A 22,797-nucleotide genomic window follows, 5' to 3' on the forward strand; every position below is an offset into this window, starting at 1 on the left:
AAGCAGTGAAAACGAATACTGGTACTGCATCTCAATCACATTTTGTGACTGATATTGAATGTGCACACCATTTTGCACCCATGTGGTTAATTACAGGATAAGTGTGAGACAGTTGACATCCTGACTTCACCTGATTCTCGCTGTGTGGTCCTGAGAGTCACTCTTAGTATCTGCCAAAGCTATGAGCAAATTTTTCTCCCCTGATTATCAACAAGGAGTGGAGCAAACAGCATTTCACTATGCAAAAAAAAAAAAGACATTTAATGATAGCTAATTTTTGTTTATTTCATTAATTTACTGTGTTTATTATTCATTTATTCATTCATCTTCAGACTTTAGTATGCAGGTGATATCATCATGAATGATTTTAAAAATTATTTTTAGATGACGGATTGACATGCTAGAGAAAACATTTTTGCTTATTGTATATAATGCATACCAGCACTATGCAGAACAAATATGTAATTTTTGTAAAAAGGTAAAATCAGTCTCAACATTACTTAGCAACATAGTTAATCATTTTTCCAACAGTTTTCATGTTCTTCAAGGGTGTGGAGAGTTTTTAATGTCAGCTACTTTTGAGTTCTGTTTAGAAGGCATTTACTTAGAAGTGCTTGTGAATTTAATTGTCAAAAAACTTTATTTATGTGTCTATGTATTTGTTCTCCAGTGACAAATGCAAGGATTTGTTTCCGCTTGTGGACCTAGTCTACACTTTCTCTCATAATTGTGTGGGAACAATTTCAAACAATAAAGATAAAAATATGTAGCTTCGTTACTGGTACATAAAATACTATTTACACAACTGAAAGTATTCTACACCTCTGATAGGAATCTCTTGATACTATAAAAACATATATTGGTAAGAAACTCCTTCAGTGCCATTTCAAAGCAGCTTCCACTGGAGCTTTTTAAATTGTTTTGAAAGTTTGTTATAAAATTTGATCTGCATGTAATAGGGGCTGTTTTCTGTACTTTTCATTGTATCTTTCGAGAGGATTATCTTAGTCCCTCCTAGTATTGTAAGTGTGCACACCTCAATTTGGGCTGTTGTACTGCCTGTATTTTAAAATTAGTTGAACAGTTTTATAAATATATATTGATGACAGTAATAGATTCTTACTTTTGAAACTCCCTTTGGAAGGCCCATTATAACTAAGCTCACACATGATCTTTATTGCCTTTTCTGAAGGATGAATACCCTTTTTACATACTTGGCAGCAGTGCACCCCTGTACTTCAATCCCATATTGTAGTGTGGATGCACTATAGCATAGCAGATAATGTCAATTAGCTCATAATTAAGAACTCGTGAATTGTCCTCTTTGTGTAAATTGATATTTTTAATTTTTGGCTCAATAAGCCAATATGATGCTCCCAAGAGAGATGCCAGTTTAACACTATGCCAAGAAAGTTCTTTTAGCATCCAATTTCATTCCTATCCCTTCATCAGACACAACATTGTACTCCACTTCATTCAGTTGGTAGCATATCTGAAAGTCCATTAGACTTGTTTTGTTGATGTTTAAGAGTAAGCGATTATTTTAAAAGTAAATCATCAATCCAAATAAGATACCAGAGCAATATTGGACCAGATCATTCATATTGTGTCCCCCATTTACAATTATACTGTTATCTGTGTAGTCAAGTACTTTGCTGTTGTGTTCTATAGGTAGGTCATTAACTCACATGAACAATAAAGGTCCCAGGACTGACTCTTGAGCCACACCACTTTACTATAATTGGACTGGAACTGTACTTCTTAATAATGTTATCCACTTCGTGTGCGACTTGTGTTACATGATATCTGTCTTGTAGGTATAACTATAAGAGGATTCTAGTTATTCCTCTGATATCATTAATTTCCAGTTTTTCAAGTAGCAGCTTGTCGGACACCATGTAGGATGTATGTGATAGATCTGGGAATAAACATGCCTCCCTTTCTGTCTCATTTAATTTCATAAATACTGTGTGTGGCAGATGATGCTGAGTAGCCATGTTGGATCTTGTGTAATACTTTTTCTTTGGCAAGAAAGTTTTCTAATCATACTGTAATATCTTTTCTAATATTTTGCTTAGGGTTCAAGTTATACTGATGAGTTGATAGCAGATTTTCATAACTGTACTCTGTTATCATAAGTCTAGTTGTAAGTGTATCTATTTCCAGTATTTGATGAATTTTATGTTAACATACAGACAGCCTCAGGCTGCCAATACATCTGTTATACATTTCTTTTATACATGAAAGGCAACCATTTGTTTATAATGAAGGATCCCACAAAAGGATGATGTGTGATAGTTTTTTATGTATATATTCTTTATGAATCTTTCAAGTTAATTTTGAATCCAGATATATGCCAAGGATTTCAGCAGATGTGTACTCAGTGTCAGCATTAGGTAAACTGAAAATAAAATTCAGTTTTTTCATAATCAATATCATTAAACAACATGTTTGATGATTTAAGATGCTCTTTCTTTCTGTTCATTCACATTTTTTCCATTATTTATGAGCATAATGTCATCTGAACAAAGCAAAAATTTACATGGCATGTAACACAACAGATCGTTTACAAATAATATAAATAGCAGTGCCAAAGGTCCTGATCCTTGGGGAACTCCTTCAGTTGCTTTGAGTAACTGTGACTTTTCATTGTTGTAGGGTACAATTTTTTTTCTGTTACTAAGGCAGTGTTCAGTGATGGAGAGTTCCACATCCATCTGCTGTATCCGTCACTATAAATTAAAATTTATGTTATTCTTTTACTGATCATGTTGTAGATTTTCTTTCTCATTTGGATGTGTTCTTCTCAACAGATGTGTCCAAAGAATTTCATAAGGTGACTGTGCATAATAAAAGGAACTAATATTTTCATATCATTCTAACAATACATAAATTCCATGTAAGAGAATACCCAGGATCTGAGTTAGGGTGGGCAGCTCATTTCGGTTTCATGAAGAGTGATGAAATACACTCCTGGAAATGGAAAAAAGAACACATTGACACCGGTGTGTCAGACCCACCATACTTGCTCCGGACACTGCGAGAGGGCTGTACAAGCAATGATCACACGCACGGCACAGCGGACACACCAGGAACCGCGGTGTTGGCCGTCGAATGGCGCTAGCTGCGCAGCATTTGTGCACCGCCGCCGTCAGTGTCAGCCAGTTTGCCGTGGCATACGGAGCTCCATCGCAGTCTTTAACACTGGTAGCATGCCGCGACAGCGTGGACGTGAACCGTATGTGCAGTTGACGGACTTTAAGCGAGGGCGTATAGTGGGCATGCGGGAGGCCGGGTGGACGTACCACCGAATTGCTCAACACGTGGGGCGTGAGGTCTCCACAGTACATCGATGTTGTCGCCAGTGGTCGGCAGAAGGTGCACGTGCCCGTCGACCTGGGACCGGACCGCAGCGACGCACGGATGCACGCCAAGACCGTAGGATCCTACGCAGTGCCGTAGGGGACCGCACCGCCACTTCCCAGCAAATTAGGGACACTGTTGCTCCTGGGGTATCGGCGAGGACCATTCGCAACCATCTCCATGAAGCTGGGCTACAGTCCCGCACACCGTTAGGCCGTCTTCCGCTCACGCCCCAACATCGTGCAGCCCGCCTCCAGTGGTGTCGCGACAGGCGTGAATGGAGGGACGAATGGAGACGTGTCGTCTTCAGTGATGAGAGTCGCTTCTGCCTTGGTGCCGATGATGGTCGTATGCGTGTTTGGCGCCGTGCAGGTGAGCGCCACAATCAGGACTGCATACGACCGAGGCACACAGGGCCAACACCCGGCATCATGGTGTGGGGAGCGATCTCCTACACTGGCCGTACACCACTGGTGATCGTCGAGGGGACACTGAATAGTGCACGGTACATCCAAACCGTCATCGAACCCTTCGTTCTACCATTCCTAGACCGGCAAGGGAACTTGCTGTTCCAACAGGACAATGCACGTCCGCATGTATCCCGTGCCACCCAACGTGCTCTAGAAGGTGTAAGTCAACTACCCTGGCCAGCAAGATCTCCGGATCTGTCCCCCAGTGAGCATGTTTGGGACTGGATGAAGCGTCATCTCACGCGGTCTGCACGTCCAGCACGAACGCTGGTCCAACTGAGGCGCCAGGTGAAAATGGCATGGCAAGCCATTCCACAGGACTACATCCAGCATCTCTACGATCGTCTCCATGGGAGAATAGCAGCCTGGATTGCTGCGAAAGGTGGATATACACTGTACTAGTGCCGACATTGTGCATGCTCTGTTGCCTGTGTCTATGTGCCTGTGGTTCTGTCAGTGTGATCATGTGATGTATCTGACCCCAGGAATGCGTCAATAAAGTTTCCCCTTCCTGGGACAATGAATTCACGGTGTTCTTATTTCAATTTCCAGGAGTGTAGTTTTGATGTTTCGTCACAAATGGCTCTGGGCACAACTATGACTTTCTGCTATATCTTCTGGCTTTCTTCTGAGTGATACTGCAGTCATGCACAGGTGCCGACTCCAAGGGGCCTAAGGGAGCTCGAGCCCCCTCAAAAATTCATTTGAGGGGACCCCCCCCCCCCCAATAATTTAAGAAAATTATTAGTTGTATAATGCTTGGAATTTCTTATTTTCCTTGTTTGATGATAGTTAACTTTTAAAATACAGTCAGGAATGAGTTAAAACAAGTAATTATTATGGTAGTAAGCAGATTAACTGAAAATGGGTGGTGAGAATCATGATAGTGTTACGGTGCTGCGGGCACACTTACAATTTGTCCTGGTGTGCGACCCTGTGGGTAAAGTCTGCCCCCGGTGGGCCAGTGCTGCAGCTGCAGCAACATCAAAAGAACCACAGCAAAAGCACCTGGAACCCTCCGCTTTGCATCGCCTTGACGCTTCGAGACACTATGATGCTGCGGCTATATGAAGCCCACCCTGCTGTTGCAATCATTCAGTGTGAATAGTTTCGTTCAGTGCATGTTGCAGACATGTTTAATGTTCTGGCTTTAGTGTCTAGTGGACTATTTCATATGACTATATTTTATTCATTTACTTTACTCTCTTAGTGTATTGTGAGTTAAGTTTGCAATGGATAAATTTGTTACCATAGAGGTGCAGTTGGAAGTTGGTGATACTGCAAGTCAATCTCCAACAATTATTGTGTCACCAACTGCATTGTTGTCTTCAGGCACAGCGGAAACCTGAAAAATCCGGTAAGAGAAGATCATTTCAGAAGTCTTGGTTGATCAAATATACATGGCTAGAATATGAAGTATCTACCAAAAAAGTTTCTTGCAAATCCTGCAAAGAGGCAGATTCTAAAAATCTGATACAATTTTCTTCAAAAAAAGAAGATGCATTTACTTCTGTAGGGTTTTCTAACTGCAAAAAGGCTTTGGAAAAATTCCATCTTCATGAAAATACGTTTACGCATAAATAAGGTGTTCTGAAACTAAATTCTATCACTAACCAAAGTGTGGCCTCCCAATTGAATGAACAGTTAGTCAGTAATGTGAAAAAAGGCTGTTTAGCTCTTGAGACAATTTTACTACCATGCAATTTATATGCCAACAAGGACTAGAAATTAGAGAGCACGAAGATGTAAACTCGATTTTTTTATTTTTAAAATTTTTTTTATTTTTTTTTTATTGTTGAAACTCTGAAAGAATGACATACCTGAGTTTAAAGATGCTTAAAAAATATTTGAAACTTTCTATTTTTCATCTAAAATTTAGTAAATTTCCCAGGGTAAGACCCCCAGTATGCCCCCCCCCCCCCCCCCTCCCCACAATATTTTTTTATAAATCGGCTCCCCTGAAGTCATGTGTCTGTCTATTTGGCAGAGTAGATAGCTGCTCTTCCCAACCACATGCTGGATACACTCTTGATTCCATGTGTAACTTCTGGTTAAGAAACTCTATGTATTTTACCTCCTCTGCTTCATACTTAATGTTGTGAGTACTAATAGTGGCAGACAGAGTTAATGTTTTGCATAAACACTTACAAAATGTTACCTGTGTTTCTAAGACATCTTGCATACCCTGACAATCTAGCTGATATTTTTTTGTGATTTTACAGGTCCTTCTCAACAAATAAATTAAAAATATTATTACAAATGTGTAGAAATGGCGTTGTTCTCATAATTTCTGTCTTTGGTAAAACTATGTTTGACAATCCTTCTAAGAGACTTTGTTGAAAACTTGTTTTGTATCCCACAATTAATAAAAGAAGGAACATCTGCATTACAGACAAATCTTCTTTGTAAGAGTTTTTAGCATAGATATATGGGTAATAAGGAACCTTTCCCTTATTGTGAGAAGGGTCCATTCTCTTTTTCCATAGAAGTTCAAATGATGGTTGTCTGATGCTGCATGCCTTCCATTTCTGAAAGAGCAGTGCATGGCTTATCTGATTGACTGGCTTTATGAGATCTAAAAAGATGCCAACACTATCTTACCTTCATCCAGACATCTGTGTAGGCCTGACAGCTGTTTGAAGATTGCAATCTTTTCAAAATTTCTGTGAGAAGATTGTTCCTAAGAAAACAGATGCTAAGCTGAGCTAGCTTTACAGACTCGAGCATCTTACTAAATGTGGGAATCAGTGATGTGAGTCTGTAGTTTGTTGCTTCCTTGCTTGCTTCTGTTTTATTTATTTGTCTGGCAATGCTCCATTTCTGAGCACTAAGAAACGTTCTTTCTCTGGTGCTACGATTGATGAGATACATAATGTTGGTTTAACCACAGTGGTTTTATATTTTTGAATTATTGTGCTGGAAAGACCATACCAGCCACTCAAGCATTTAATTTTTAGTTGTATGTTTCTTATGCTGCCCATGAACCATGGACCATGCCATTGGCGGGCCTCAGTGATACAGATAGGGGAAACCGCAATGGAGGGGTGTCTGTTGAGAGGCCAGACAAACATGTGATTCCTGAAGAGGGGTAGCACCCTTTTCAGAAGCTTCAGCAGCAACATTCTGGATGATTGATTGGACTAGCCTTGTAACATCAACGAAAACAGCATTGCTGTGTTGGCACTGTGAACAGTTGAAAGCAAGGGGAAACTAAAGCCATAATTTTTCCCAAGGGCATGGAGCTTTACTGTATGGTTACATGGTGTTGGTATCCTTTCTGGTAAAATATTCTGGAAGTAAAATAGTCCCCCATTCAGATCTCTGGGTGGGAATTACTCAAGAGGACATTGTTATCAGCAGAAACAAATTTAGTGTTCCATGGATAATCATGCAGGCAGGGTAGAAAACTTAAAAAGAGAAATGGATAGGTTAAAGTTAGATATAGTGAGAATTAGTCAAGTTCGTGGCAGGTCAAACAGGACTTCCAGTCAGGTGAATACAGGGTTATAAATACAAAATCAAATAGGGGTAATGCAGGAGTAGGTTTAATAATGAATAAAAATTTAGGAACATGGATAGATAAGCTACTACGAACAGCATAATGAGAAAACTATTGTAGCCAAGATAGACATGAAGTCCATGCATACCACAGTATCACAAGTTTATATGCCAACTAGCTCCGCAGATGCCAAAGAGATTGAAGAAATTTATGATGAGATAAAAGAAATTATCAGATAAAGGAGATGAAAATTTAATAGTCATGGGGGACTGGAATTTGATAATAGGGAAAGGAAGAGAAGGACAAGTAGTAGGTGAATATGCACTGGGGGTAAGGAATGAAAGAGGTAGCTGCCTGGTAGAATTTTACATAGAGCATAATTTAATCATAGTTAAAACTGGAATGAGATTTTCACTCTGCAGCGGAGTGTGTACTGATATGAAACTTCCTGGCAGATTAAAACTGTGTGCTGGACTGAGACTCGAACTTGGGACCTTTAACCTTTCACGGGCAAGTGCTCTACCAACTGAGCAACCCAAACACGACTCACGCCCTGTCCTCACAGCTTTACTTCTGCCAGTATCTTGTCTCCTACCTTCCAAACATTACAGAAGCTCTCCTGTGAACTTGACCGCAAAAGGCAAAGGTCCAGAGTTCGAGTCTCAGTCTGGAACACAGTTTTAATCTGCCGGAAGTTTCAAAATTAACACTTGGTTTAAGGATCATGAAAGAAGACTGTATACATGGAAGAGACCTGGAGACACTAGAAGGTTTCACATTTATTACATAATGATTAGACAAGTATTTAGGAAACAGGTTTTAAATTTTAAGACACTTTCAGGGGCAGATGTGGACTGTGACCACAATTTATTGATTATGAACTGTAGATTAAACTGAAGAAACTACAAAAAGATAGACATTTAAGAAGATGGGATCTGGATAAACTGAAAGAACAAGAGATTTTACAGAGTTTCATAGGGAGTATTAGGGAATAATTGACAAAAACAGGGGAAATGAATACAGTGGAAGGGGAATGGGTAGCTCTGAGAGATTAAATAGTGAAGGCAGCAGAGGATCAAGTAGGTAAAAAGACAAGGGCTAGCAGGAAACCTTGGGTAACACAAGAGATACTGAATTTAATTGGTGACAGGGGAAAGTATAAAACTCCAGTAAATGAAGCAGGTGAAAAGAATACAAATATCTCAAAAATGAGATCAGCAGGAAGTGCAAAATGGCTAAGCAGGAATGGCTAGAGGGCAGATGTAAGGATGTAGAAGCATGTATCACTAGGGGTAAGATAGATTCTGCCTACAGGAAAATTAAACAGATCTTTGTAGAAATGAGAACTATCTGTGTGAATATCAAGAGCTTAGGCGGAAAAGCAGTCCTAAGAAAGGAAAGCAACCAGAAAGGTGGAAGGAGTATATACAAGGGGGATGTACTTGAGAGCAATGTTATGGAAATGGAGGAGGACATAGATGAAGATGAGATGGGAAATCTGATACTGCGTAAAGAATTTGACAGAGCATTGCAAGACCGGAGTTGAAACAAGGCCCCTGGACTAGACAACATTCCTTTAGAGCTACTGATAACCTTGGGAGAGCCAGCCATGACAAAAGTCTTCCATCTGATCAGGAAGATGTATGAGACAGGTGGAATATCCTCAGATTCACGAAGAATATAATAATTCCAGTTCCAATGAAAGCAGGTGCTGACAGGCATGAGAATTAATTAACTATCTACTTAATAAATCATGGTTGCAAAATATTAACACAAATTCTATACAGACGAATGTAAAAACTGGTAGAAGCTGATCTCGGGGAAGATCGGTTTGGATTCTGTAGAAATGTAGGAACACGCGAGGCACTACTGATTAGATTAGATTAGATTAATACTAGTTCCATGGATCATGAATACGATATTTTGTAATGATGTGGAACGAGTCAAATTTTCCAATACATGACATAATTAAGTTAATTTAACAACATACTTAAGTTTAAATATAACAACTTTTTTTATTTTTTGTGATTTTTTTTTAAATTTTTTTTTATAATTTTTTTTCTTAATTTATATCTAAAAATTCCTCTATGGAGTAGAAGGAGTTGTCATTCAGAAATTCTTTCAATTTCTTCTTAAATACTTGTTGGTTATCTGCCAGACTTTTGATACTATTTGGTAAATGACCAAAGACTTTAGTGGCAGTATAATTCACCCCTTTCTGTGCCAAAGTTAGATTTAATCTTGAATAGTGAAGATCATCCTTTCTCCTAGTATTGTAGTTATGCACAATGCTATTACTTTTGAATTGGGTTTGGTTGTTAATAACTAATTTCATAAGAGAGTATATATACTGAGAAGCTACTGTGAATATCCCAAGGTCCTTAAATAAATGTCTGCAGGATGATCTTGGGTGGACTCCAGCTATTATTCTGATTACACGCTTTTGTGCAATAAATACTTTATTCCTCAGTGATGAATTTCCCCAAAATATGATACCATATGAAAGCAATGAGTGAAAATAGGCATAGTAAGCTAATTTACCAAGATGTTTATCACCAAAATTTGCAATGACCCTTATTGCATAAGTAGCTGAACTCAAACATTTCAGCAGATCGTCAATGTGTTTCTTCCAATTTAATCTCTCATCAATGGACACACCTAAAAATTTGGAATATTCTACCTTAGCTATATGCTTCTGATTAAGGTCTATATTTATTAATGGCGTCATACCATTCACTGTACGGAACTGTATGTACTGTGTCTTATCAAAATTCAGTGAGAGTCCGTTTACAAGGAACCACTTAGTAATTTTCTGAAAGACCATATTGACAATTTCATCAGTTAATTCTTGTTTGTCAGGTGTGATTACTATACTTGTATCATCAGCAAAGAGAACTAACTTTGCCTCTTCATGAACATGGAATGGCAAGTCATTAATATATACACTCCTGGAAATGGAAAAAAGAACACATTGACACCGGTGTGTCAGACCCACCATACTTGCTCCGGACACTGCGAGAGGGCTGTACAAGCAATGATCACACGCACGGCACAGCGGACACACCAGGAACCGCGGTGTTGGCCGTCGAATGGCGCTAGCTGCGCAGCATTTGTGCACCGCCGCCGTCAGTGTCAGCCAGTTTGCCGTGGCATACGGAGCTCCATCGCAGTCTTTAACACTGGTAGCATGCCGCGACAGCGTGGACGTGAACCGTATGTGCAGTTGACGGACTTTGAGCGAGGGCGTATAGTGGGCATGCGGGAGGCCGGGTGGACGTACCGCCGAATTGCTCAACACGTGGGGCGTGAGGTCTCCACAGTACATCGATGTTGTCGCCAGTGGTCGGCAGAAGGTGCACGTGCCCGTCGACCTGGGACCGGACCGCAGCGACGCACGGATGCACGCCAAGACCGTAGGATCCTACGCAGTGCCGTAGGGGACCGCACCGCCACTTCCCAGCAAAATAGGGACACTGTTGCTCCTGGGGTATCGGCGAGGACCATTCGCAACCGTCTCCATGAAGCTGGGCTACGGTCCCGCACACCATTAGGCCGTCTTCCGCTCACGCCCCAACATCGTGCAGCCCGCCTCCAGTGGTGTCGCGACAGGCATGAATGGAGGGACGAATGGAGACGTGTCATCTTCAGCGATGAGAGTCGCTTCTGCCTTGGTGCCAATGATGGTCGTATGCGTGTTTGGCACCGTGCAGGTGAGCGCCACAATCAGGACTGCATACGACCGAGGCACACAGGGCCAACACCCGGCATCATGGTGTGGGGAGCGATCTCCTACACTGGCCGTACACCACTGGTGATCGTCGAGGGGACACTGAATAGTGCACGGTACATCCAAACCGTCATCGAACCCATCGTTCTACCATTCCTAGACCGGCAAGGGAACTTGCTGTTCCAACAGGACAATGCACATCTGCATGTATCCCGTGCCACCCAACGTGCTCTAGAAGGTGTAAGTCAACTACCCTGGCCAGCAAGATCTCCGGATCTGTCCCCCATTGAGCATGTTTGGGACTGGATGAAGCGTCGTCTCACACGGTCTGCACGTCCAGCACGAACGCTGGTCCAACTGAGGCGCCAGGTGGAAATGGCATGGCAAGCCGTTCCACAGGACTACATCCAGCATCTCTACGATCGTCTCCATGGGAGAATAGCAGCCTGGATTGCTGCGAAAGGTGGATATACACTGTACTAGTGCCGACATTGTGCATGCTCTGTTGCCTGTGTCTATGTGCCTGTGGTTCTGTCAGTGTGATCATGTGATGTATCTGACCCCAGGAATGTGTCAATAAAGTTTCCCCTTCCTGGGACAATGAATTCACGGTGTTCTTATTTCAATTTCCAGGAGTGTATTAAGTACAACAAAGGACCCAAGACTGACCCTTGTGGAACCCCATTCTTGATAGTTCCCCAGTTTGAGGAATGTACTGTTCTTTGCATATTATGAGAACTGCTTATTTCAACTTTCTGCACTCGTCCAGTTAGGTACGAATTGAACCATTTGTGCACTGTCCCACTCATGCCACAATATTTGAGCTTGTCTAGCAGAATTTCATGATTTACACAATCAAAAGCCTTTGAGAGATCACAAAAAATCCCAATGGGTGGTGTTCGGTTATTCAGATCATTCAAAATTTTATTGGCGAAGGCATATATGGCACTTTCTGTTGAAAAACCTTTCTGGAAACCAAACTGACATTTTGTTAGTACTTCATTTTTACAGATATGTGAAGCTACTCTAGAATACATTACTTTCTCAAAATATTTGGATAAAGCTGTTAGAAGGGAGATTGGATGGTAATTGTTGATATCAGATCTATCCCCCTTTTTATGCAAAGGTATAACAATAGCATATTTCAGTCTATCAGGGAAAATGCCCTGTTCCAGAGAGCTATTACACAGGTGGCTGAGAATCTTACTTATCTGTTGAGAACAAGCTTTTAGTATTTTGCTGGAAATGCCATCAATTCCATGTGAGTTTTTGCTTTTAAGCAAGTTTATTATTTTCCTAATTTCAGAGGGAGAAGTGGGTGAGATTTCAATTGTATCAAATTGCATAGGTATGGCCTCTTCCATTAACAGCCTAGCATCTTCTAATGAACCTATGACCTATCTTAGAAGAGAGGTTAAGGAAAGACAAACCTACATTGATAGCATTTGTAGACATAGAGAAAGTGTTTGACAATGTTGACTGGAATACTCACTTACAGGTGGCATGGGTACAGTACAGGCAGCGAAAGGCTATTTATAATTTGTACTGAAACCAAATGGCAGTCATAAGAGTCGAGGGGCATGAAAGGGGATCAGTAGTTGGGAAGGGAGTGAGACAGGGTTGTAGCCAATCACCAATGTTAATCAACCTGTATACTGAGCAAGCAGTAAACAAAACAAAAGAAAAAAAATGGGGTAGGAATTAAAATCCAGGGAGAAGAAATGGAAGCCTTGAGGTTTGCCAATGACACAGTTATTCTGTCAGAGACAGCAAAGGACTTGGAAGAGCAGTTTTAACAGAAGGGACAGTGTCTTGAAGGGAGGGTATAAGGTGAAAATTTAAAAAAAATGTTTAATGGAATGTAGTGGAATTAAATCAGGTGACCATGAGGGAATTAGATTAGGAAATAATACACTTAATGAAGTAGATGAGTTTTGTTATGTGGGCAGCAAAATAACTGAGGATGGTCATAGTAAACAAGATATAAAATGTAGGCTGACAATGGCAAGAAAAACATTTCTGAAGAAGGGAAATTTGATAACAATGAATTTAGATTTAAGTGTCACAAAGTCTTTTCTGAAAGTATCTGTAAGAAGTGTGGAAGTGAAACATGGATAAACAGTTTAGACAAGAAGAGAACAGAAGATTTTGAAATGTAGTGCTACAGAAGAACGCTGAAGATTAGACCGGTAGACTGCATAACTAATGAGGAGATACTGAATAGAATTGGGGAGAAGAAGAATTTGTGGCACAACTTGACTAGAAGAAGGGATTGGTTGATGGGACACATTCTGAGGCATCAAGAGATCACCAATTTAATATTGGAGGGAAGTGTGGAGGGTAAAAATTGTAGAGGGAGCCGAAGAGATGAATATACTAAGCAGATTCAGAAGGATGTAGATTGCAGTAGTTACTCAGAGATAATGAGGCTTGCACAGGATCGAGTAGCAAACCAGTATTTGGAAGACAACAACGACAACATGTTTCTTTTTTTTTTTTTAATTATTTTTTTTAACTTGACCCTTTGTTATTTTGTATTGTTAAGATAATACTCTACACACACCATAGTTTTCTTAGTGAATTTTATTGTTTATTCAATAAGAAGCTTTGGCAAGATCACAGTAGATACTGATAGAGTTACTTTCCTTGTGTTGTTCTACCAGAACTGTGTTCATGACATCATATATTGGTATATGCGATTGCAGTCTTTCTCAGTGTATTCCACTGATGAATTCTTCTTGGGTTATCAGCCAAGTGGTGGCACTGTCTTGTCGTAACATTTCGATGAGTTTCGTAGGCATCATCTTCTGACTTTGCCAGAAGATGATGGGTACAAAACGTTGCAACAAGATGATGCCACCACTCGGCTGATAACCCAAGAATAATTCATCAATTATATATTGGTTTCCCCACTGAGAAGCCATTACAGAAACCAAACTGAACTTTTGTTGAAATTTCATTTGAAGAAAGTTGTTCAAAATTTTGTTGTAAGCTATCATCTCAAATGTTTTTGAGAACTACAGAAAGGAAGAAGATGGGTCTACACTTAGAGATTACTTTCTTGGCTCCAGTTTCATGAACAGTGTGTAAGGTGGATTTAAAGTAGACTGGGGTGGCATTAAGAATTGGGAGCAAGGAGGGAGGCATGCCAGGGTAATCCATGCAGTTGTGTGAACCACTGTGCCAAGGCGGCTTAATGGCTGATGCACCTGCCTAGTAAGCAGGAGACCCAGGTTTGATTCCAGGTCTTTGTACAAATTTTCATGTGCTGCTACAATGTATATACATAAAATCATATCTGTATGAAGCTAGTAAAGTCTCTGAAATTATGTCATTTCATTCAGAAGAAGAATTTGGTGAGATATTCATATAACTGAAATTGATGTGGGTTACTTTTTCAAAATACTGCTTAGAGTTTTTTCTTGAACTGTTTGTTCCTGTATTTTCTACAACACGTAAGAAATTATTATTAAACATATCTGCAACCTTTGACTGATCATTTATAGCCCTTCCATTTAAATCAATAATTACATTATCCTGTTCTGTAGTCTGTTGTCCAGTCTCTCATTTTACTACATTCCATATAGACTTAAACCTGTTGCCAAAGTTACTGATTTCTGATGTGATGTGCATGTTCCTTGATTTTTAATAACTTTTCTTGGTAATTATGCACAGTTTTTGTAGTGTGCCACAACTGCAGTATCTTTTATTGTTCTTGTCAATAGATATTTTTCTCTTTTTCTTTCAGAAGATATTTTAATCCTTCTAGTGATCTGTGATCATTTACACAGCTATTTAATGTCCTTTTTTGATTTGCTTACTTGGCCAGCTATTTTCAGATAATGATATTGGTTTGTAAGGGAATAAGTAAAATTTTACATGAGAACTTATTTCATAAGTCAACCTCCATAGCTGACTAGTCAGTGTAGATGGCTGCTACGCAGAGGATCAGGATTCAATTCCTGGTACTACCAATGATTTTTTCCTGGTGGGAGGACTCGTACAGAATGTGGTCAGCATCATTATGCCATTTGAGGATCTACTTGGCTCAATAGCAGAGGCTCAAAATGGCCAGGAGAGCAGTATGCTGATCACATGCATCTCCATACCTCACCTGCAGGACAGTGCAAGGTGGCAGATGACACAGCATCTGGTAGACTTTCCTTGGGCCCTCACCGTCTGGATGAGGAGCTTGTTTTTTATTTGGTTCATAAATTTTGGTCCATGTCATCTCATATAAACTATTCTTAAAAGCACTTGTGCTGGAGTCATTAATTACTATAACTGATTTACACTGAGGAGTATCTGTACTGTAAAGCACTATCTTGAGTATCCTAACTGCACATTATGGTCTGAGAGAGCATTTGTTACTGGGTAAATAGTTACTTTCTGGCTTTGAGCTTCATCAAAGAAAACATTATCAGTTAGGGTTCTAGTGTCTTTATCCACCTGTGTTGGAAGATTAAATTTCCAGAGCAAAGAGTAGGACCCAAATCATATTTCCAGATAATTTATTTCTATCAGAATTTTTACACTGAAATCACCACAAACTGTTACTTGCTTGCTGCTGTCTGGTACACAGCATATTAGTAAGTCCATACACCTCATAAACAGTTCAAAATTTCACAGTAAGGATCCGTATACAGTTACAATTAAAAGTGAACCATTTTTTAATTGAATTCATGAGCACACACTTCTATATGTGACCACTGCAACATCTACTTGTTTCAATATTTGTGAACCTGTGTTCTGTAACAACTCCTCATTTTCCCATATTAGGTCTTCATGAGTAAGATGCTCAAGTATAATGTTTCTGAAAAGAATTAAATTTCTCATCTACTTTGCGTCCTTGATAAAGAAGGTCTTTCCGTTGTCCATTCTGCAGCTCTTTTCAGAATTTTGTAATGGAATTACAAGGTGTGCAACTTTGCTTCCGCCATTTGCCAATAGGTGGCGACAACGGTAAGTAGCGTTTGAAAGAAACAGCTCGAAGATATCAGGCAGGTAGCTTGGACCTCAGTTAACATGTTGTTGTTGTTGTGGTCTTCAGTCCTGAGACTGGTTTGATGCATCTCTCCATGCTACTCTACCTTGTGCAAGCTTCTTCATCTCCCAGTACCTACTGCAACCTACATCCTTTTGAATCTGCTTAGTGTATTCATCTCTTGGTCTCTCTCTACGATTTTTACCCTCCATGCTGCCCTCCAATACTAAATTGGTGATCCCTTGATGCCTTAGAACATGTCCTACCAACCAATCCCTTCTTCTAGTCAAATTTTGCCACAAACTTCTCTTCTCCCCAATCCTATTCAATACCTCCTCATTAGTTATGTGATCTACCCATCTAATCTTCAGCGTTCTTCTGTAGCACCACATTTCGAAAGCTTCTGTTCTCTTCTTGTCCAAAATATTTATCGTCCATGTTTCACTTCCATACATGGCTACACTCCATACAAATACTTTCAGAAATGACTTCCTGACACTTAAATCTATACTCGATGTTAACAAATTTCTCTTCTTCAGAAATGCTTTCCTTGCCATTGCCAGTCTGCATTTTATATCCTCTCTGCTTCGACCATCATCAGTTATTTTGCTCCCCAAATAGCAAAACTCCTTTACTACTTTAAGTGTCTCGTTTCCTAATCTAATTCCCTCAGCATCACCCAATTTAATTTGACTACATTCCATTATCCTCGTTTTGTTTTTGTTGATGTTCATCTTATATCCTCCTTTCAAATCACTATCCATTTCATTCAACTGCTCTTCCAAGTCCTTTGCTGTCTCTGACAGAATTACAATGTCATCGGCAAACCTCAAAGTTTTTATTTCGTCTCCACGGATTTTAATACCTACTCCGAATTATTCTTTTGTTTCCTTCACTGCTTACTCAATATACAGATTGAATAACATCGGGGACAGGCTAAAACCCTGTCTCACTCCCTTCCCAACCACTGCTTCTGTTTCATGTCCCTCGACTCATATAACTGCCATCTGGTTTCTGTACAAATTGTAAATAGCTTTTTGCTCCCTGTATTTGACCCCTGCCACCTTCAGAATTTGAAAGAGAGTATTCCACTCAACATTGTCAAAAGGTTTCTCTAAATCTACAAATGCAAGAAATGTAGGTTTGCCTTTCCTTAATCTAGCTTCTAAGATAAGTCGTAAAGTCAGTATTGCCTCACGTCTTCCAATATTTCTACGGAATCCAAACTGATCTTCCCCGAGGTTGGCTTCTACTAGTTTTTTCATTCGTCTGTAAAGAATTCACATAAGTATTTTGCAGCTGTGGCTTATTAAACTGATAGTTCAGTAATTTTCACATCTGTCAACACGTGCTTTCTTTGGGATTGGAATTATTATATTCTTCTTGGAGTCTGAGTGTATTTCGCCTGTCTCATATATCTTGCTCACCAGATGATAGAGTTTTGTCAGGACTGGCTCTCCCAAGGCTGTCAGTAGTTCTAATGGAATGTTGTCTACTCCCAGGGCCTTGTTTCGACTCAGGTCTTTCAGTGCTCTGTCAAATTCTTCACTCAGTATCATATCTCCCATTTCATCTTCACTTACATCCTCTTCCATTTCCATAATATTGTTCTCAAGTACATCGCCCTTGTATAGACCCTCTATATACTCCTTCCACCTTTCTGCTTTCCCTTCTTTGTTTAGAACTGGGTTTCCATCTGAGCTCTTCATATTCATACAAGTGGTTCTCTTTTCTCCAAAGGTCTCAGTTAACATAACCTCATTCAAAAATTAGTCAACTTGTGTTGTTCTTGATTGAAAATGTCAGTTTATGAGCCTAATTCTCATGATTTGCGGGAGGTGTTACTGTTTTGTTTCATAATGAAGGAAACAGTGGCTGAGTCTCATTGAATGCTCTGAAGTATGTATGGTAAGGACGCTATTAGTAAATGAACATGTCGTGAGTGGTTTCAATGCTTCAAGAACGGTGACTTTAATGTCATAGACTGGCATAGTGGTGGAAGAGAGAATGATTTTGAAGATGCAGAATTGGAGACATTGCTGAGTGAAAACTTGCGTCAAACTGAAGAAGAATTGGCATGATTTGTTGGAGTGACACAGCAAGCCATTTCAAAACATCTCAAGACTATGGTCATGATTCAGAAAGAAGGAACTTGGTTTGTGTGTGAGCTGAAACCAAGAGACGTTGAATGGTGTTTGTGTGTTTATGAACAATTGCTTCAGAGGCAAAAATTGAAGTGATTTCTGCATCACATTGTGACTGGGGACGAAAATTGGGTTCATTACAATAACCCTAAACGCAAAAAATCATGGTGATATCCCTGCCATGCTTCCACGTTGACAGCCAAATCAAATATTCATGGCTCCAAGATCATGCTCTACATTTGGTGGGACCAGCTCGGCATAGTGTACTATGAGGTGTTAAAACCAAATTAAACAATCACAGGTGCTTATTACTGAATGCAATTAATGTGTTTGAGCAGAGCATTAAAAGACAAACGGCCACAATACGGCGAGAGGCACAATAAAGTGATTTTGCAGCATGACAACGCTCAACCCCACATTGCAAAAGAGGTCAGAACATACTTGGAAACATTAAAATGGGAAGTACCATCCCACCCATCTTGTTCTCCAGTTTAGATCAATGGCGCATGGCTTGGCTGACCAACACTTCCAATCTCATGAAGAAGTCACGAATTGGATCAATTCGTGGATCGCTTCAAAAGGTGAACAATTTTTTTGAAGGGAGGCTCATACACTGCCCAAAAGATGGGAGAAAGTAGTGGCCAGCGATGGAAAATACTTTGATAGATACATGTGTAACCAATTTGTTTCATTAAAGCCTCAAATGTTAGGGGAAAATGGTGGAAGCATTTATAATATTGTGGAATTTTGCAGTTTCATTCTCAGCTAAACCTGACTGATGGGCAGCCAGATAAACCATTTCTTAGGAGGCTCACATCCCTCTCAGGGAAGATATTTGGATGGAGTCCTCATCAACAGTCACTTGTTTTATATGTGAATGTTGCAATGAAATTAATTCTGTGAGACATTATCTACAAGTTGAACTCAAGCTGTGAAGAGCAATTTCTTGTAGCCCAAATAAATAGATATAAAATCTGCTTATTGTGTAGAAAGATGGCACTATCTTGACAGCCACACATCAGTTTGGTCATTCTGGGAACACATATTGTTCTATTGAGATAGAGTGGATGCCGTCAGATTGCATATGTGTGTAAAACTAATTCTCCTGTCCCAGAACATTCTTTGTAATGTTACAGCATAGAACTGTCATACATATTACAACTTATGGGTTTGGATGAAATTCCAAATATATTACCTCTGAGATCTGTTGCTGAGAACTTGATTTCTTCTATTTAGCTACCATCTCTTAATTTACCAACTACTGCCCACCACATTCTAAATAATAATAATAAAGAACCTATTATTGTGTTGAAGTGTAATAGCAATCCAGGAGGCAGTCAGTATTCTTTGTTCTCTAGTCAATGATAATTTAAAAGAAAATGAACGTTCTTCAACGTGATTCCCAACTATAATTGAGCCTTTACTTTGCTTGGAACTTTATTATATTTTCCATTTCATATCCCCTGCTTTCCCTCTCTGCACCAAACACCTCCTCTCACCTTCCAACATTCTTTCACTGTGTGTGGAGTGTAATGTTTGTGTTGTATAACAATTATGATGATGATGTTGAAAGAAGGGAGAGGCTGAAACCCTGTGCTGGCACACAGCCTACTTCTTGCAAATATCACCAAGGTGGCCATCAAGCTTAACGTCTCCACCTGATGGATGGATCACCATCAACAGTGTCACATGCCCTCACTTTGTGAGACAATATGGAGAAGTATGACATTGACACAAAGTTTGGTGATCGGGAACTTTACACCACTACCTCCTCTTCCCTTGCCAGCCAAATACTGGAAGTGAAAATTTTCTCCACTGCTGGGATTCAAGCGAGCTTACCCCCAGGTTGAGCACCACCACAGAAGCATGTCTAGGACCCCTGCCAAGGAGGTGGATTGGCTGATGTTTTGTGTGTTGCCAATTCAAATTAGATCTCCAACAAATATTTAAATAGTATTTACTGTTTCCAGAATGTTCTAAAAAATCTCTTATGTTTGTAATGTTTGTGTATTTTGGAATATTTGATGTCTGAATAAATAGCAGCATTCTCCATCCAGGAGACAGTTCTGTTCCTTCTGTACATTTGTGTCTGTAGTAAACATGCTTTCAGTGTTGTACTTCACTGATGACCCTGCTTTCAATTTGGACCTAATTGCGGTTGTGAGGTGACAATATTTTATTTTTCTCAGCACCCACTTGAGTCATAAGAGTGCATATATAATATAAAATAGACTTGATCCTGTTGACATTAAAGAAACAGCCATTACTACAAACTATTTTCATGATTGTTCTTAAACATACTGACATTCATCATTTCCAGAAAATTACGTTACAGATTGTTAACTGCTAATACCACTAATTTTCACGCTAGTACAATATATTGTAACATTTATATACAGATGATGATGATAGTGAGACAAATTTATTGATGCAGGAACACAAGTGTAGCAAAACAAGTAATAAAAATATGCCAGTCAAAAGCTAAAAGTCAGAATTATTGCTACTGATAGCCAGTGGAAAGTACCTGTGTTCTTTAATGCCTTGAAAAGTGACAGAAGCCATTTTAAGTGCACTATTCCTCTAGTTGTTTCTCTAGAGAAAGATTTGTTCACAAAAGCAGTCTCATGACATGTCTTAAAATGATATGTGCAAAGTGTCACAAAAAACACAATGTTTTCTGAATTCAATTCATTTTAATGAGTGGAACTGACAGCAATAGACCTTAGATTACAATGAACATAGTTGAAATATTTTGTTAGGAGAAAAACTTTCAACATTGTTGCTAAAAGATAAGCGTGTCACTAACCACCCTCAGTTTCAGCAGAAGGCATGCACGCTGCTTTATTAAATGATAAATACATGCAACCTACATACAGTTCTTTTCTCTGTTTTGTGTTTAGTAAGAGATTATGTATATTGCAGCATCAGTGTAAGAATTGTCAGATTATTAAACAGTGACCTAAGTAGAGTTCATGAATTGACAACACATGGCCAAAATGGTGCTCTTTTGGACTGAAAGTATCCTTTACCAAAATCTCTGAATGAAGTAGTCTCAGAATACTAACTCATGACCAAAACATTGAACTAACTTTGTTATTAGTAATTAAATTTAAGAAAATACAACATAGTGATATTTTGTTGTCAATTTCATTTGCTTTCGTGTATGTAGATAAATATATGCAACAAAATACCTCAAAAACATGTTTCATAACCCTTTTTGTAGTTTTGTTGATAGCTGAGATTCATTCTCATGGAACTGGTGGATAAATGTTATGTTAGATAAGTTGTGATGAAGAGAGAAAAATTAAGAGCAGAAGCAAGGATAATTAACTTTAAAGTACAGTACACAAATTCACAACTAATATGTTTGTGTCATCTACTATTGTTATATATTCCTCTTATTTCATTTACTTGTGTGGTTTGTCTGTACTTGTTATCATTGTATACGGAATCTGCCCCTAACTGTTACTACTCATTGACTGTGTTTGGTTGCTCTCTCTATGTAGTAAGTCTCTCATAGTCAAATGGAGTATTAATTCTCTTATTGCCTATATAATATTACCATACTTCTTCCTTTTTCTTATCTTTGTACTCTGTTCCTTCATTTTGTTTACAGTACAGTCAACTTGCATGTACTTCTGCATCAGCTTATTGGTTGGAAATCGAATCTTCCTGATTGAATTTTTGAGTTTAATGAGCTGGTGATTTAATTGCCATTATATTGGGAATGCAGGCAGATGAAAATGGCTGGAATGATCAAAAGACTTTTGTAATTACTCTGAACTGTTAACAACTCTTAATATAGTGCCTGCCATCTGTTATGTTTTGTAAAGATTGATTCAAAATCAGTGTTTCACTTGCATTTTGAGAGTTGTTAAGTTTTTTGATTGCTTTCCATATCATGAATGAGTGAATTAAAAATTAAGAGCTTTCTTTCTATGATATGTAGTAGATTTTTGGTTCATTTTCATGCTACATATTACTTCTGTGCTTTATGCATTTCTATGGAGACATTCATAAGCTTTTGATGAAATGCAGTAAAAAGATATAAACCTTATTTTTATTGTCTCTTATCTTACACTTATTTAAAAAAGGGAAAAAAGATGGGAGTGATATTTGTCTTAGATTTTACATATGTTTTCATTTTTATATAAAAGATATAATTACGCAGTTTCATTGGCTACATGTATGATACAATAAAAGTGATAAATGACTAGTATTTGATAGCTTTAAGTAGTCTACAACTAGGCATCCACAAGTGTACCATTTGGTTGTTTGTTACATTGGCTAGCTAGATGGTGCTCAAAATATGTGGAACTGTTTCTAGAAGCTCCCATAATCTGTAGTGGAACATATACAGTGTGCTGACATGTGACAATTACCTGTTTAAGAATGCATAATTGTCGAACTGACCAGTGGAGCATTTATCAATAAAGAGATATCCTGTAACAGATGTAAACTACATACAGATGTGTATGTAGGGTATACTTCAAGTAAACATCTTATATCCCTAATTATAAATGAAATTCAACTTGTTAATATACTGCATTACCTCTAATCTGGGATAAAAAGTTTCCTACTTATTCATTAATCTTAATGTTGTGTGTCTA

General features: G+C 39.0%; 1 protein-coding gene across 2 annotated transcripts in view; it reads left to right on the forward strand.

Annotated features, from left to right (window-relative positions):
- Window positions 1-22,797, forward strand: part of LOC124612941 — an 87,649-nt gene that overhangs the window by 1,290 nt on the left and 63,562 nt on the right. The window lies entirely within an intron of this gene.

Source organism: Schistocerca americana, chromosome 1 (genome assembly GCF_021461395.2).
Source record: "Schistocerca americana isolate TAMUIC-IGC-003095 chromosome 1, iqSchAmer2.1, whole genome shotgun sequence".
Taxonomy (NCBI): domain Eukaryota; kingdom Metazoa; phylum Arthropoda; class Insecta; order Orthoptera; family Acrididae; genus Schistocerca; species Schistocerca americana.